Raw genomic sequence first — 17,302 nt, forward strand, 5'->3', positions numbered from 1 at the left:
AACTGGTATGTAGTAGTTTTCTGACTTCTATAAAACTTAATGGAATTTGGCTGTGAAACATGCATAAGTTTGCATTGGCAAAATGCTGTCTGGAATCAATAACCTCATGGTATCATTCTCTGTTAGTGAACAAACCACCTTCTATGTAGCTCATAGTGCAATGAATTATGGGGAACAAGATCCTACTACACAGATAAAATGTGTTTTCTTAAAAGGTGGAAATTCTTTTGCTTCTGTATCATATATACAGTTCCTTCTGGACAGAAGCACAATGCTAGTGGTTAATTTTGCACAAATATTTTCCTTGCTGCCTTTCACAATAAATCATTCAGGAGAACACTAACTGCTTATAACAAGCAGTGACCTGTAAAAAGAGGAAAATAGATATTGTTAAAAACCTTGGCTTGCTCTGAGTGAGGTCATGTGACAAAGCCAGGTCCTTTTGAAGTGGTGTACAGGGAGATGTGTGTGCAGTACAGGTTGCATTTACAAGAAGATTAACTTCTGTGTGCACTGCTTGCCATGTTTAACCCAAGAAGTTACATCACACGGGACTTATTCACATTTCATTGTTACCCTTTTTTGACCCAAGTGGTTAGCTAAAATTTCGGTGCCCTGCAGGTTGTTTCCTTTACCAGGAGAATATGATGATGAATTCAAGTAGCTTTGATCCTATCCTGTTTAACTGCAAAGATTGTAGTAAATTCTGTTTCCCTGGAAAAGGAGGAATTGAACAGAAGACAGTTTTTTTAGGGGGGAAGGGGGTTGGTTTGTTTTTTTTTAACATCAAAGTCTTTTTAGCCTGCACTTGGCACAGAAGTGCCTCCCACCCTCCTCTGTTTTCTCTAAGGGTTATGCTACTAGTGCTTCTGTGGCTATGTCTAGTGTTTCTCTGACCTTTCTTCTGTTTCATGGACAGATACCCAAACACAAATCACGCAGATGAGTGCTCTAATTCCTGTCTGAGGTACTGCTTGGGCCATATAGTTTAGCTACTCAGAGGCACACCTGGACTATCTTCTATCCTGGGGGCGGGGGTGCTGCACAGGACAGCTTCAGTGGCTAGACCAATAGTGGCAGCTGCTCTTTTTGCACTCCAACTCAGTGCTCAAAGCTGGTGCCCTGGTTGCCCCACCTTAGCTACACTACTATGGCTACTAGTCCAGCCTTGCTATGTACTTTGTTTTGCATGTTACTCATACTCTTTTTTGTTATCTGGTTACAAAAAAGGAATGTGATGGCTTCTTTACCATAAATGAAAGACAGCTGTTACACCCACCAATTATAGCAAGGTTTAACATACAGCATAATAATACCACAGGCCTGAACTAGTCTATCCTGAGCTGAATAATCAACACTTACTTTCCCTCTTATACATTTTACTGAGAATTCTGATAGTTTTTCTTTCCTGATTATCCATTTTGATCACTTGTATGACCCCATTATCATTCAACCTAAGTGCTTCACATTCTTTAATGCATTTATCTCCTAATATCCCTATTGTTTACAGCCAGGAAACAGAGGAGACATAAAGAGGCTTAGGTCACACAGGAGAAAGAGAAATCTGTGCTATTTATTGCAGAAGAGGATTTTGTTCATTAGGGATGCATCCCAACAAGTGGACATGTACAGGGGTACATGTTTTCTGTGAGACATATTTGTGCTGCTGCTATTTGTCTTCAGGCATACCCCTGCATAAATGCTCCATTGTGCAGTAAAAGGACCCAGGTAGGGTAGGTGAGGCTGAGGTCAGCACCTGTGCTGGCCCAAGGAGCCTTACCTGGGGGCCTCCCAGGGCAGCAGTGGCGCCAAGCTGGCTGCTTGGAGCTTGGCCGGCAGCCAGAGTGTGGCTCTGGTCGGGCAGGCTCTGGTTTCTGGCAGTGCACGCTGCTGCTACCTGCACTGCGGCACTTTTTTAGCAGCATTTTTTTTTGACATGCTGCAAATTAGCAGTGTGGCACATGGGTGCACATGTGCCATGTGCAGTTTGCAGTGCCTGAAATGGCTTTGAGGTGCCACAAACTGCATGTGTGTGCTCATGGGGATGCGCTGTAATGGGGCAGGTATTAAGTAGAGTGCAGCACAATATTCTGGGGAAAGAATAAATTCACCAAGCAATAGTGTTTCAGGACAAATAACTCTGAAATTTAGGGCATATCCAGTGAATAATTTAATCAGAAAAAAATACAGAGTGCAGGAATAAAAAAAAATCCAATTGAAAGAGTTAAGCTGTTTGGTTTGAAATACTGCTTGTTTTTCGAATTTGGTCTAAGATTTTTTAAAAGTGTTTAAAAAAAAGACTAAAAGCCCCAAAATTAAACAAAAACCAGAAACATATTTTCTCAGAAATGAAACAGAACATTTTGGTTCAAAATGTTTCAGATCAAGCTTTTTTGTTGCGTTTGAGCCAAATATCCCAAATATTTCTTTTTTAGTTAGATCTGAACCAGTTATTTGATGGATTTGTTTTGTTTTGTTTTTTGGTTGGGCCACTGAGCAAGTAATGCATTATTTGTACAAATCTAATGTTAACCTTCCTCACATAGTTCAGCCCCCAGCTTTGTGTTGATTGGTCTACAGCTTGTTCTACAGCTAACTCTCCCTGGAGCAAAAAATGCCATTTGCTGAAAAGTGGTGTATATGGGGCAGTGGGAAGGGGGTATCTATTAGAAGCTTGGATGAGACTACACCTCACTTTTTCTTCTTGAGCGGGAAGACAGACTTCTAGAGATAAATTGCTGATATATTGACTCACTACTGCACCAATGGCCCCTAGAGCTAGATTCAGGCATTATTTTTTTCCCTCATTGTTTGTACAAACATCAGGTACTTTTGGGAGAGGCAGAAATATTTGTTCAGCAAATTACTGAGTTCTTTCTTTTGTTTTTCTACACAAGTGCACATCATTAAATCAGAAAAAAGTCACAACTTGTCATCTTATTTAACACACTTCTAAACTCTTGCATGCCGTCTTCCCTGCCTCTGTTTAGATCTCTTAGTGCACAAAACTTGGAAACCAATCATCATGCATTCCCTTTGGCATTGCCAGTGTACTTTATACTGGGCGTGTCTAAGCAAGTACTAAATGACTGCGTAGTAACCGATGTTACTACACAGTCTGGATGCTGCATGGCTCTTTCCCTACACTACTGTGCAGTAGTAATGAGCTACTGCATAGTAGTGTCAGCGTCATGGTTCATGCCCGCTGACATTACATCGTTGTAGCAATGAGCTACAGCTACATAGCTCATCGCTATGGTGACATAGCATCTCATTTAGATGCTCCCAGTGAGGCTTTGCATTCTTTTTCATACTGTATTACTGCATACTTTATCTATACATACAAGTATATGTGATATATACATACGGAGAGGACTCTTTTCAACTTATTTTATATAAATTCATCCCACTTGATATTGCAACTGTTTTAGGAAGAAAATACTTAGCCTTATCCTAGCAGAATAGTTTTAGCTAACTAAATCTAGTTGTTGTTCATATTAGGACCTGACATGCTTCTGATATTTGTGACTTCCATACAAGTTGAATTTCTAATCTGAGATTTAGCAAAGTTTATGCATTTTTTTCTAAGGCTGTGAGAATTTTGGATATAGCATGCTACCTACTAAAAATTAGCAACATCAACAATACATGTTTGTTCTAAATTTATAAATGTGAATGCCTATGTTTAGACTGCAGTATTTATTCACACAAATTCTGAGTTTATATGCAATAGCTTTTGTGCAGAAGGGTCAGTTTGCTTATGCAATTACCCATAAATGTCAATAGGAGAAAATATGATATACTGCTGCAATGGGAGCATAAAAACATGAGCATAATTTAGGTACCACATTTGAAAACATAGCCTGAGAGACAGTTGATCACTCCAGTTGTGTTTCTGATAAGCTACAGGAAGCCTGCTGAAGTGAGCAGGCTTTTTGTAGGGTTTTTTTCCCCCTCAGAACAGACCACATTACAAGTATTTTCTTAAACCTTAAAACAGCTACACTATTTAAAATTACTATATCGTTTAAAAAAAAAAAATCCAACACGATTATATAGCCATATTCCCCTTTTCATTGCAAGGACTATGGGCCTCAGGAGTGCCACTCCTTAGCATTACTAACAGTGAGCTATTTTACAGTATGCTTTTTTCAATGATGCAGGAGGAGTGGTCGGATTTATAGCATTATGTCTAAAGGTCACATCAGCGCCAGTTTGCTGTATGGAGTTTGGACTGTAGCAAATTTGCAAAGAATTCTGATATTACATAAGTGAGATTGTGAACTTCAATATATGAGCAAAGTGAAAATTGAACAATAAATATATATTAAAGAAACTTTAAAATCATAGTAAAGACAAGACAGCAAAAAAATTTAAGGAGCAAGAGATTTGTTTTTGGAGGTACTTTTTACTAGACCAGCTATAGAGTTGTGAGAGATGTTAGACACGTTTGTGGGCACAAAGTGCCCTTCCTCAGTTCAGGGAAATTTTATTCTGAATAATATCTCTGGCTTTTGTATGAAGATGCTATTTGAAATTTTGGGTAGCATATAAAAAGGGAGGCTCAACTGTCAAACACAGATCTTATTAGACAGGTGCTTTTACATATTTCTTCTATTGCAAAAGTCTCTAAGCAAACTTTAGCTTCCATGGAAACTTCTTACAGGGTACTAATTTCTTGTAAAACATTGCTATCATTTGGGGATAAATTGAATCCTAATCCCATATTGAATGTAGTTTAAAGGGAACTAGGACCAGTATCCTGGATATTCAAAACACCAGAAGTTCTGTTGTGCACAGTGACAGATGCAAATGCAAGTGGACAGATGCAAATGAAGATTAATTAGGTGTTATATTTTGAATGTCAAATGTTATAGGTCAGTTTTATGGGTCTGGGTATTGAGCAACATACCTTTAGAACCTCATGAAAGAGCGCACACAACAGGATAGGAATGATTTATCCAAAAATGTAAAGTCTGGATATATAGCACAGCCAAAAAGCAAGAATGGAGTTTGCCATTACTTTTTGAGACAAAATTCTGCACTGCCTCTCCCCTCCCCGCCCCCAGCCCCATATTAGTTATTGAAGCGTCCTTCTTTTTAAGGGGAGAAGCAAGGATCTCATAGAGTGAGGTCTTTTATTCGACCAGCAATGTAGTTGGGGTAAATTCAGACAAGCTTTTGAATGCCAGACATTCATCATCAGAGACCCTGTCTAACCTTTATTGGACCAAGTATGTAGTTGGGAAAAAGGTATCACCCTAAGAAATCTTTGCCTCTTGCATAATTTCTGGATCATCACAGCTAAACATACTCTTACGCTACCTTATTTTAAACAAATTATTCTCTTTATGATAATAAATATGACTCATTACTGGAGCAGTGTGCTTTTCTGCTTTGGTGATATATGGGACGTGCTTGCAAAATATCAGGAATGTTGACATTTTAAAGCTGTACTTTAACAAACTACAGTTTAAAGCCAAATTTCTGGATATGATGGAGCCACTTAGTTTTAAGCCTGGCAAGATACTATTTTGCCTATAGCTAGGAAATTTTTCATTTATGTCAGTATGAAATAAACATGTAAATAATCTTACCACTTTATGAAACATGTAGATAATTGGCCCATGGAAAGGTTCAAGTTCAGTACCATTGGCTCCAAAGATAAGCAGCTTGAAACCCTCTGGGTCAACCAACCGGTGGGGGGGGGGAAACGGGCCCTGCGAGGTGAGAGAAGCCTAACTGTAGGTGCTTACTACAGGCCACTGAACCAAGGGGTTCCAAGCTGGATCTGGAGTTCTCTTGAGAACTGACAGGCCCTGCATGCAAGGGACTTGGTTGTCATGGGTGACTTCAATTACCTGGACATAGATTGGAAGGAACACTTGGCTAGGTCAGATCGTTCACGCAGTTTCCTGATTGTGATTGAGGAGCTCTTCCTGGCCCAGGAAGTGCAGGGACCAACCAGAGGTAACGGTCTCCTAGACTTGGTCTTGGCCAAGGGAGATGATCTGTTGTGTGGCTCAAACATTGAGGGTAACCTGGGCGACAGTGACCATGAAATTATCAGGTTCACCATCTGCTGCAAGGTCGACAAATCAACCAGCAGGATTGAAGTCCTGGACTTAAAAAATGCTGACTTCAACAGGATCAGAGCATAAGTAGGGGAGGCGATGTGGGACCAGAAAGGCATGGCAAATGTGGTGCACAAAGAGTGGTCATTGCTCAAAGATACAATCCTCAAAACATAAAAGAAAACCATTTCTGCAAAGAGGAAAGACAGCAGAAGGGCTGGCAAGCCCTCCTAGCTTAATAGGGACATTGCAGTCTTCTTAAAAAAGAAAAAAGAGGTGTACGCATAGTGGAAGCTAGGGATGGTCCTCAAGGAGGACTATACAACCGTGGCCAGCACTTGTAGGAAAATGATTAGGAAAGCTAAGGCAGCGACAGAGTTTAAGTTAGCTGTGGGACTCAGGGACAATAAGAACTCCTTCTTTAGGTATGTAGGGAGCAAAAGGAAAATAAATGGAAGTATGGGACCCCTGCTTAACACCTAAGGACAGCTAGTAACTGACATTTAGGAAAAAACTGAACTCCTGAATGCCCACTTTGCTTCGGTATTTCACCGGACCAAGGGGAAAGTCAAGTGAGATGAGGGTCATAGGGGACATGCCAGCACTGACAGCCTCCCCACTGTGGATACTGATTAGGTGCAATACCAATTAGAAAAGCTAGACATTTATAAGTCAGCAGGACCAGATGGACTCCATCCGAGAGTGCTGAAGGAGCTGGCTGAGGTCATCGCAGAACCCCTGGCAAAGCTCTTTCAGAATTCATGGCACACAGGGGAGATCCCTGAGGATTGGAAGAGGGTCCATCTTCAAGAAGGGGAAGAGGGAGGACCAGGGCAACTATAGGCCAATCAGCTTAACCTCCATCCCAGGAAAAATCCTGGAAAAGCTTATTAACGAATCTGTGTGCGATATGCTCTCAGAAGGTAAGTTTCTGAATGACAACCAGCAGGTCTTGTCTTACCAATCTCATCTCCTTCTACAACTAGGTCTCTCGCCATCTGGACACAGGAGATGTGGTAGACATTATATACCTAGACTTCCAAAAGGCTTTTGATCTAGTACCCCACAATATCCTTGTGGGAAAACTGGAAGATTGTGGCATTAGGTGGTTGATGGTTCAGTGGGTGGGAAACTGGCTACAGGGTAGGACCCAGAAACTTCTCATGAATGGATCTGTGTCGTCCTGGTGCGAAGTGGCCAGTGGTGTTCCTCAGGGGTCCGTGCTTGGACCGGTGCTTTTCAACATCTTTATCAATGATTTGGATGGGGGCGTGAAAAGCTCACTGGCCAAGTTTGTGGGTGACAGGATGTTATAGGGCAGTGTGGTCACATCAGAAGATAGGTGGCAGATACAGGCAGACCTGGACAGGTTCAAGAATTGGGCTGACTGGAACCAGATGAAGTTTAACACTTCCAAGTGTAAGGTGCTCCATCTGGGGGCAAACTTAATCTATAACCATAATAGATCCCCTCCAGATTCAAGTTCATTCATAGTCTTCCCATATTGCAGAATGTTTTTCACCTCCCCCACATCCTTCCCCACCTTGCAGGGTGGGTAGGCTAGCTTGGCCCAAGCTATCTGTTCCAGCTGAACAGGGGGGCATAGGCAGTGCATAGAGGGGAATAGGCTGAGCAGGGAGGCATAGGGCCACACCCACACCCCACTCGCCGCCAATGTGGGCAGCGACGGCTGCGGGCAGCCCCTGCTCCCTGGTCACCACACCTCCCCACTGCTGATACTGCTGGCGGCAGCTGCAGGCAGTCCCTGCTCACTGCTGCTGACACTGCGGGTGGCAGCTGTGGGTGGTCCCCACTCACCGCTTGCTGCCGCCAACACTGCAGGTGGCAGCTGCAGGCAGTCCCCGCTCGCCTCTGCCGGCACTGCTGGTGGCTGCAGTGGGCAGCCCCTGCTCGCCGCCATGGTGTCCCCCAGTTGTGGGAGACACCAGTCATTCATGCAGGAAGGCATGCTCTAGCACCCCCAGGCATCTGGCCTGAGTCACTGCAGGCATTTCTGGAATCAAAAGTGAAAGTTTGTTCACTTGCTTAGCAGTTCAATTTATGCAGCTTAGACCAGCATGTCTCAACCCAAAAGTAGGTTGCAAGAATATATTAAAGGGTTGTGAACAAACTTTAAAAATGGATTCTCCTTTAGAGGAGAAAAATGTGGGACACCGTGGCTTTTCCCTTGCAAGCAGTCAGAGTTCCATTCTGAGGGGGGCTGCTTGAGGCCCCCCATGCCTTACCACCCCAACACCCCCTCCTCCCCCACCCCCTGGGGTGTTGGGGCCAGGGGCTGGGGTTACAAAATGGGTCCTGGTACAAAAAAGGTTGAGAACCAGTGGCTTAGACTAACCTGCAAAGATTGAATTGATTCAGGCTCAGACTTTTTGACTGTCTGTATTTAGCCTAAATGAACATAAAGCATGCACATACAGTTGTATACATTGCATGCACACAATTAGTGCAGTTCTTCATATGCCTGGATTCACTGAAAACAAAAATCTTTATGATAATTACATCCATAATTACCTGATTTGTGCACGTTATCATGGTTAACTGTGCAGAAGCATGGCGTACATTTACATGCAATCACTTTCCTGATTTACTGTAGCTTGTAGCTGCTTAGATAAGATTAAATTTGGTGGTATAGACAAAAATCAATATCTTCCACAACCCTGAGATTAAGAGTTTTATCCTCTGCTGACTGAGCTAGCCAGATGTGTGGCTCAAGGACTAGACTCTTAAGTCACCTCAAGACCCATCAATAAGCTGTAGTAGAGAGCATCCTTGAATTGAGGGATTATTACCACCACCACCACAACCACCAGAGTTTTCCATAGTTAAAAGTTGTTACTGGAGCTTCATTTTAAGACTGATTTGCAGTGTCTCTCTGTCTTAAAAAAAAAAAAAAAAAAAAGTTATCATTCCCAAAATTTAGCAGGAAAATAGGGGTGAAATATTTTTGTTGGAATCTGAACATCACTTTGCCCATTGGTAAATACAGGTCTCTGTAGTTCTGCGTGTATATTGCCAGCCCAATAGCTATGCTATTTCTAACAGAAGTGGCAAATACCTAACATAGTAAATAGCCCCCCTTTGTAATGTTATTGATGTCTTTTTAGGAGTGTGGAAGGATTGGTCTTTTAACATTTTTAAAGGGTGCTTTAAAACTACTGCTTCTATATTTCAAGGGCTAATAAAGTCGTTTTTTTTTCCTTGTGTGGTTTGATTAACATTAACGTTAAATCCAAGTCCTGCACATCAGTCACTTTTTCTTCCAAAATTAAAATGTCTCCACAAGGAAGACAAGAATTGCAAATGGGCTATAAGCAGTGATGACCTCATAACTCACTACATCTATGGAATACACTTAATTCTCTGCTGGGATAAATTTGGAATTGATTTTCTGTTTATACATTCTATATAACAGCAGCAGCATGGCTGTTGTTTTGGGGCCATGACATTATTGCCTTACACATGGCAATTTGTTGTTGTTGTTATTGTTTGAAATCTTGTGGGTGGCTGCCAAGCATCCATTTTCTTTCAAGAAATCTATCCTGAGTCTTTTGGACACTGACATCAAGGCAGTCAATCAGTCCCCTTAATTGTGCCGTGAATTTTTATTAATACTGCCTGTAAACTGATAGTCTACTCCATGCAATTAGAAAAACATGTTCAGTAAACCACATTGTTGATAGGAGGAAGAAGCAGGTCATGAAACTAGAAATTTTTCATGCTAGAGAAGCACTGTATGCTTCAGAAATAAGAAACAGTGCTGATTTAAGAATATAACAAAAACTCATTTCATTGACCAGGCCTAGAGCAAACAGAGAGAGAGCCTGGTGTAGTGACTGAATTCCCAAAGTGCCCACTGAGTTCAGGACTGCATCCATGCTTGCAGCAAGCGTGACTTGTCCAGCATTCCTCTGAATGATCACACACAGAAGGGGGAATTTTTGGAAACCATTCAACCATCTCCTGCTACTGAAACCAGGGCCAGCTTTGGCTGGACTCTACGTTTTGAAACCTTATGTTAGTGATACCATATCCATAGACCTAAGGCAGCATACCAAGAATATAGATTACCACATAATTTGCAAGCAACAAATTCATAGCAGCACTTGGTGGCCTGCGCACTCTTTCTTCTGAACCAAGTTAGAATTGAGATATGAGCTGCTATAAGATGACAATTGAAAAAGAAGGTCACATGTGACATCAATGTTTGAGAGTGTTGCACAGAGAACTGCATCCAAGATGCAAGATCCAAGTCAGGAGTTCATCCTTTAAATACAGGTGAAGATGTTGGATGTGGGTATTGCTCTAGAACATTACGGAGGTGGTGGTGGCCCCCAACATGGTAGCCAGATGGGACCCTGACATGCATAGATTCTCCTGGGTTCTGCTATGAAGGCAGAGCAAAAGAGGAGGAAAGTGGGTGGGTGGACAGTCCAGAGGCAGACTAACATCCTGTTGCCAGCCCAGAAATTACCAAGAAATTTCAATACAGCTTGAGTATGTATTATGGAAGAAGCAGCACACTGATCTAGGAGTGTTTCTAGAGGAGTTTTACAAGGTCAGCCTTGCAGATTCTGACCCCTTCCCACATAGTTAAAGAGTGCTTGGGTCTGAGGTTTTAGCTTACTCTTCATCTTCAGAACAGTCCCAGTTACAGCAGTGTTCTTTTAAGTGAATCTCCTTAAGACCACCCAATGTTTACTATTATTTCTACCACCCCCAGAACCCAACAGGGCCTCTGGAGCTATAAGTCTCATCATGCACCAGGGCTGCCCTGTGCTATAAGCTGTACAGACACAGAACAAAAGGATGTCCCCAGTCTCAAAAGCTGACAATCTGAATATAAAAGAGACAACAGATGAAGATAGAGAGGTAGATGCGTGAGTACAAGAAAATGTTAGACAATATTAGCCATCCTCACAGGTGATATCAACTGACCAGCAACCTATCCATAATACATTTTTGCAGGCATCATGGCAAAGGAGAATTTTAAAGAAAGAGATACTGGGGTAGCTTTATAGAGGCTTATGGGAGTGCAAGGGAGAAAACACAAAGGTGCTTATTTTGAAAATTTAACAAGTGAATAATTCAGACAAGCATCACTGGTAGATTAGAGCTGGGCTTTATTGTTTCTCATTCACTATAACAATAGCAGGTAAGGTGAGGATGAACAGTGAAGGGTCTTGAAATAATTATAATTTAGTGGCTTGTAACTGACTCTCCAGGACCCCTGTGACCTAAATGATATCTACAGGAGGAATTTGCTCCTACTGCGGGTTATAGGTGCAAACTCTTCTTATTATCACACTGTTCCTTATTACCTTTTGATGTGACATTAAAAGAGTGACAGAAATAAAGTAAATAATTAATGATGCAGATCAAAGACTTAGGTGTGTTTAAACATTAATTTTATCACATAAAGTCTAATAAGTGGAACTTCCATAAAGAGCCCAAACTGAAGGAAAATATGTAATAGTTTTATAAATCTGTAGGAAGATTAAGATATTATTAAGGTAGCATTAAAAATAAAAAAATGAACTTACAGAAGCACTTGAACTAGAAAGTAAAGTCTTGGCTTTATTGGAATCAATGGCAAAACCCCCATTGTCTTTGGTTACCCCAGGATTTCACTTTAAGAGATGAACAGACCAAATTCTGTCTTAAGCAAGTGAATAGTACCATTGTTCCAATATTTGTAACAGCAACTGCATAATGTTAGTATCCATGCTGATCTGTTTATTTATCCTTGTATTGTGCTAAAAGTAGTATTTTAGGTCCATTTCCCAGTAACTCTCTTACCTGTGTACTGGACATCTGATGCCCTGTTGGGCCAATTCCAGGCTAAGCTTGGCTATAACAAAAGTGTTGAATAATTGCAATGCTAGAAATTGGAGCTTTTTACCACTGGAGAAGGTAAATTCCAAGGTTTTCAACATAGTCCAGATTCAACTGTAGAACTGGAAGGTATTTAAAAGTGTGCATAATTTTGGTCATCTTAGAGGTCTTTAAAAGCTACTCTGAACCATACATAGAAAGTAAACACCAATTCAGCAAATTACTTACATGTATTCTTAACTTTAAGCCCAATATAAATCAGCACATTGCTCAGATGCTAAGAGTGCTTTGGTGCATCAGAGTCTAAGACTTTGCCAGTAGGGGTGTGCAAAATGGGCTGTATTCAATTCAGATTCAGCCCGAATCGGTGGACATTGATTTGACTCGCTGATCCGGATCTCTGTCCTGATTTGATCTGTCTGAATCCGAATCTTAAGATTCAATGCTGGTTTGGTGAATCAGCGATTTGGCCATAGACACAGCTTTAAATGTTTTTTCTACATACCTCAAGGCACCTGGCACGGCTTGTGAATACAGAGATGGTGGGCCAGATGGAGCATCCCACAGGAGAGTGGGGGGGACCCCCTGCATGCTTGGCGGCAGACCCAGAAGTGTGCGAGTGCACAGGGAACCCCCCCAGTGGCACACTGGCTTGGCATTTGGCCATGGAGGGACCCTGGGTCCCCCTCCCAACCCAGGATGCACCAGTCACTGAGCTGGGGGGTGGGAGGTTGGTCCCCTGTGTGCTCCTGAAGTGCTTCTGGTCCACTTCTGGGTCTACTGATAAGTACGCTGGGGACCCCCCCACCCCACGCTCCTATGGGATGCTCCATCTGCCCCAGCATCTCATCATTCACAAGCCACCTGGTACCTTGAGGTATGTAGAAAAAACATTTGAAGCTGTGTCTATGTCTGAATCACCAAATCTCTCTGAATCTATCCAACTCAATTTGGAGGGTTCCAATTCAATTCCCAATTAAAGGTTCTCCTGATTCAATCTGGATTTGGAGATTTGGCCGCTGAATTGGGCCCAATTGATTCAGCGACCAAAACTTCACACAGCTCTATTAGCTAGCAGATGAATTAAAAAAAAAAAAAAGCTTTGATACATTTTACAAAGTCTGAAAATCTTTTCTTAAATAGTATTTTTCTGTTTGGCAAATACAGGATACACAATTGCATAGGATAAAGGTCTCATATGGAATAATCTGCATAATCTTTCTGATTAAGGGGAACAGTCTAAACTCATGTAGATGTATATCCTCAGCAGATACTGAAAAGCAGCCACTTCTGGGGTGAAGTCAAAGAAAGTAACAAAGAAGCAAAACAACCGCACACAATTTCCAATAAGAAAACAAAGACCACCAAAACTACAGGAGCATTTTAAGTAACCTCTGAATATAATAACCAAGATATAGATATTGTTTTTGACACCATGATTAATATTGTCTACTATTGTGCAAAGTCCTAAAAACTCCAGCAGCATAGTTTCCCCTACTCACTTGTTGGAGTATCAGTGCATATTGACTTGGGAGACCACTATATCCTAAATCACCAAAACTATTTTCTGGAACAACCTGTTTCTATTTTGGCAATCTCCAATCCAAGTAATAACTCAAGCTAACACTTTGGGTGCAGACAGAAGTGACAATTTTCACCTGATCTGGCCACAGAAAGAAGTTTATAGCTGTGACCGAACACAAATACATGGCTGCAAACAGGTTAAAAAATGGCTGAGCGGGGAAAAACCTGACCCCTCATTGCATGAGGTATTAGATAAAGACGTTTACAAATGTAGCATCTTTTGTAACTGGTGTCTTCAGATCTCCCAGCCTGTGGCTGTTTTCAGAAAGGGAGGGGGAAAAGGGAGCAGAGGGAATTCAGTGTAGGGGTTTTTCAGCCCCCTCTGGAGGGTAGGTGTGGGTGTATTGCAGCCCCCACCCCTGAGGTTGGGGGGCTCCAATTCACCCACCCCACCCTTCAGCACCAGCTAGGGAGCCCCAAGAATGAGCTCCCTCTGCTGTCTTTCCCCCCTCCCATTCTGAAAACAGCCAGCACTGGCAGAGAGCTGTGGCCATTGCTGTGGGAACCTGGCAGCTGGATTTCACTCCCTCTGGAACCAACTGAACTTCTGTTTGGTCCGGGGTAACCTTGTAACTCAGATTGCTTTGCAGAACCATTCTAAGTTACAGCTGCAAGCGACACTTGTGTCTGCACCCTTTTATTACAAAGGCCTGGTTTTCCATTTAAATTCAGGTTTATTCTTAATATGCTTGGTGTTTTTGTACCAAAACAGATTATAATTTTTGACCTCACATTTCACTTGCAGTTACAATCCATTACATTTCAAATCAAGCTCTGTCTCTGGGTGTGCTTATTATTTTTGTTGACCAATTTGCTTGGCTTTTTGTTCTTGTTTTTGTGATTCCAATAACATTTAACCCTCTGAGAGTTGCTCTTTTTCTCCCACAAGCTAAGACAATACCAGTCTTAGGTCTAATGATTTCTCTGCACATTCTCATTTTGTATGTTCTACTCTACAGCCTGGTCAGCTTCTATTTTGCTGCAAAGGCTGTAAGGACACACTGCTTCAGGAGCAATGCAGGACTACCGTTTATAAAAAGAAATATGCAGAGTACAACCTTGACAGTGGTCATCTTGCACTAGGTTATGGTAAGAAGCAGTTAATAATGTAGCTAAGACAACTTTATAGGAAAAGATGCTGTGGAAATACAGGTGGAAAAGTTATAGCTTCTTTGTTAAAATTATTTATGTCACAAAATAATTATGACATCAGTGTTGTAACAATCCAGTAATAAAATTGTTCACCATATGATATATCCAGATGAGGCTGCGCATCCAGAAGAAGCCATGCAAAGCTCCTGATTTTCATCCTATATTTGTTATTGTTTATGCTGATAGTTTTCCTCAATCTGATTTCTATTTTTTCTGATTTTGAATGCTCATGAACCTCTCTTTTGAGCGATTAACCTTATCCCGCATCTGGGAGGCTGGGATTGTACCACGTTTACTTGATTTCTAATAATCTGGAACTTCTCCAGCCGTGGAAGGGGTTATTTACCTTTGGCTTTGACATTTCCTCTGATCATCAGGGTTAATTCCTTAGCTCATCCAGATAATTTGTTGGCTTTGAATTGCTCTAATTTATTAAATACTTTTGCCTTACCTGGTCATTGCATGGCCAATATTTGGCATTCCGATGGCATCTATCCTTGTAATTAGAATGTGTTAAGTAAATGAAAAAATTTAAAAACTTCAATTAATTTCCCTGCTTCCTTTGATTTTCTTTTCCATTTCACCTTTTAGTGACCTAACCTCTCCTTTGACCTCCTGATGCCTAAAATATCTCATTTGTTCTACTTTGAGGTTAACCAACTGCTCATCTCCAACCCCATCTCATGTATTCAATAACATTTTTTTAGTTTCATTTTCCTTACCTGATCAACTTTCAACAAGGAGCCATTGCACAAATGTGGGTTTCTTTAATTTACTGTGACATAGGCTGTGTAGGTACCTACCTGCACCAAGAGCCACACATTCTCAAAAGTGTTCAATGAACCTTAATTGTGTTTTCAATATAACTGGGATTGCAGTCACTTAGGTGAATTTAAAAACCATAGCCATTATGCCCAGATATGTTTTTGAGTATGTGAAGCACAAAAAAAGCGTAAATTTTATGTGAGCAATCAGGAAACCAAAGCTTTATTATGTCTAAAATATACACTCTTTTATATGAGAGAGAAAAACCTGGCCAAACATCATAAACTGGAGTAAAGCACCTCAAGTTGGTCTTAAAAATTATACACAAAGGGCAAAATGGTGTGAATATTGGAGAACCAGTGATATCAAGATAATGACTACAAATTATTTCAGTGGACCCCTCTAAACATGTAGCTAAAGGAACAATGGAATCTACTTGATCCACACAATCCTGGGCTCCCCTATACTAGCAAGAAGCAAACTCCTACTGTTGGGAACCCCCTCAGCTGAGGGACTCCCAGTCATGGGTTCTCCTACTCACCCCTGTGGCTGGGAGACATAGCAGCCACCATTTCCCAGGCTCAGTTGTGCATGAAACCCTTGGGGCTCGGAGATTGCAGTTGCTGCAATCTCCCAGCCCCAGGGGTTTCATTCACCCCCAAGACTGGGAGACTGCAGTAGTTGAGATCTCCCAGGTTTAGGGGTTTCACACGTCTCAGTGGCTAGGAGATTGCAGTCACACCCTGTGGCTGCAGGGACCCAGCTGGGGGAGGTGTGCTGCCAGGACCCACAGTCAGCAGCTGCTGGGGCTGGGAGTTCTCTCAGTTGTGGGACTCCCAGCCCCAGCTGGGCATGGTGCACCTCTGTGGCTGGGAGCTTTGTCAGCTGATGGGGCTCCCAGCCACAGGGGAGACCTTGCTATCTGTGTGTGCAAACGAATGCTTTTTATGGCGTGATAGGTATTTGCATATGTAGAACCAGTTCATAGTGCAATACCTGTAATTCATAGAAGGGGCCAGTGTGTAAGAACCAAGGCTGTGTAGATAGGTTTGGTTCCTCCAGACAAATAGGAGGAAAAGCTGTTTGGGAACTTTGTTAAAGTAAAAGAGAAGCTGCAATATGCTTTACCGGATGGCAGAATTCCTCTCTCAAGGGCACTTTATGCAGGATCGGATTGCCATGATACCCACTGGTATTGTTAAAGACACACATATTGGGGAGTAGGGAGTGGATTCCTTATTGGATGCTGTCAATGGGTCTAGATATTATCCACCCAAAGGATGTACAGGAAATGAAACAGTGAAGAAATTGACAAAACATAAGAAATGTACACAGATTTTCACTGACACTATACTGTTTATATAACAGGAATGTAAAGGAGCTGTGAATTAGTCCTTTCATACACCCAGAATAATAGTGGATCAAAGTCATGGGCAGATCTAAGATTTTGAAAAGGGGGGGTGCAGATGGTGTAGCATATCATCAGGTATAGTACACTACACAGAGCTGTGAAATAGAGACATTGCTAGGAGTGGCTAACAAATAGCAAAATTGGAGAAGGAAGGATAGTCTGAACAGTGGAATATCAAGACCAGGAAAAAGGGTTATTAACACCTGTGAAGATAGATTAGCAGGAATTAGGTAGATTATAGTGAGTCATGACATCAATTGGCTCCCTTACTTCTGCCTGAATAGAAATTCTTCTTCCCTTCCCAGGCAGTTCCTGGGTGGAGCAGGAATCAAAAGTGGGAGGTAGGGACTGGAATTGCACCACTGCCTGCCTTCTCCACTCCTTCCCCCCACCCCTGGATCTGCCAGTGATCACTATATTGTAAATGAAAAGCAAGTTCAAACCCTTTTTCTGTACCCTGGCA

The sequence above is a fragment of the Alligator mississippiensis genome, chromosome 3, assembly GCF_030867095.1.
Source record: "Alligator mississippiensis isolate rAllMis1 chromosome 3, rAllMis1, whole genome shotgun sequence".
NCBI classification, from domain to species: domain Eukaryota; kingdom Metazoa; phylum Chordata; order Crocodylia; family Alligatoridae; genus Alligator; species Alligator mississippiensis.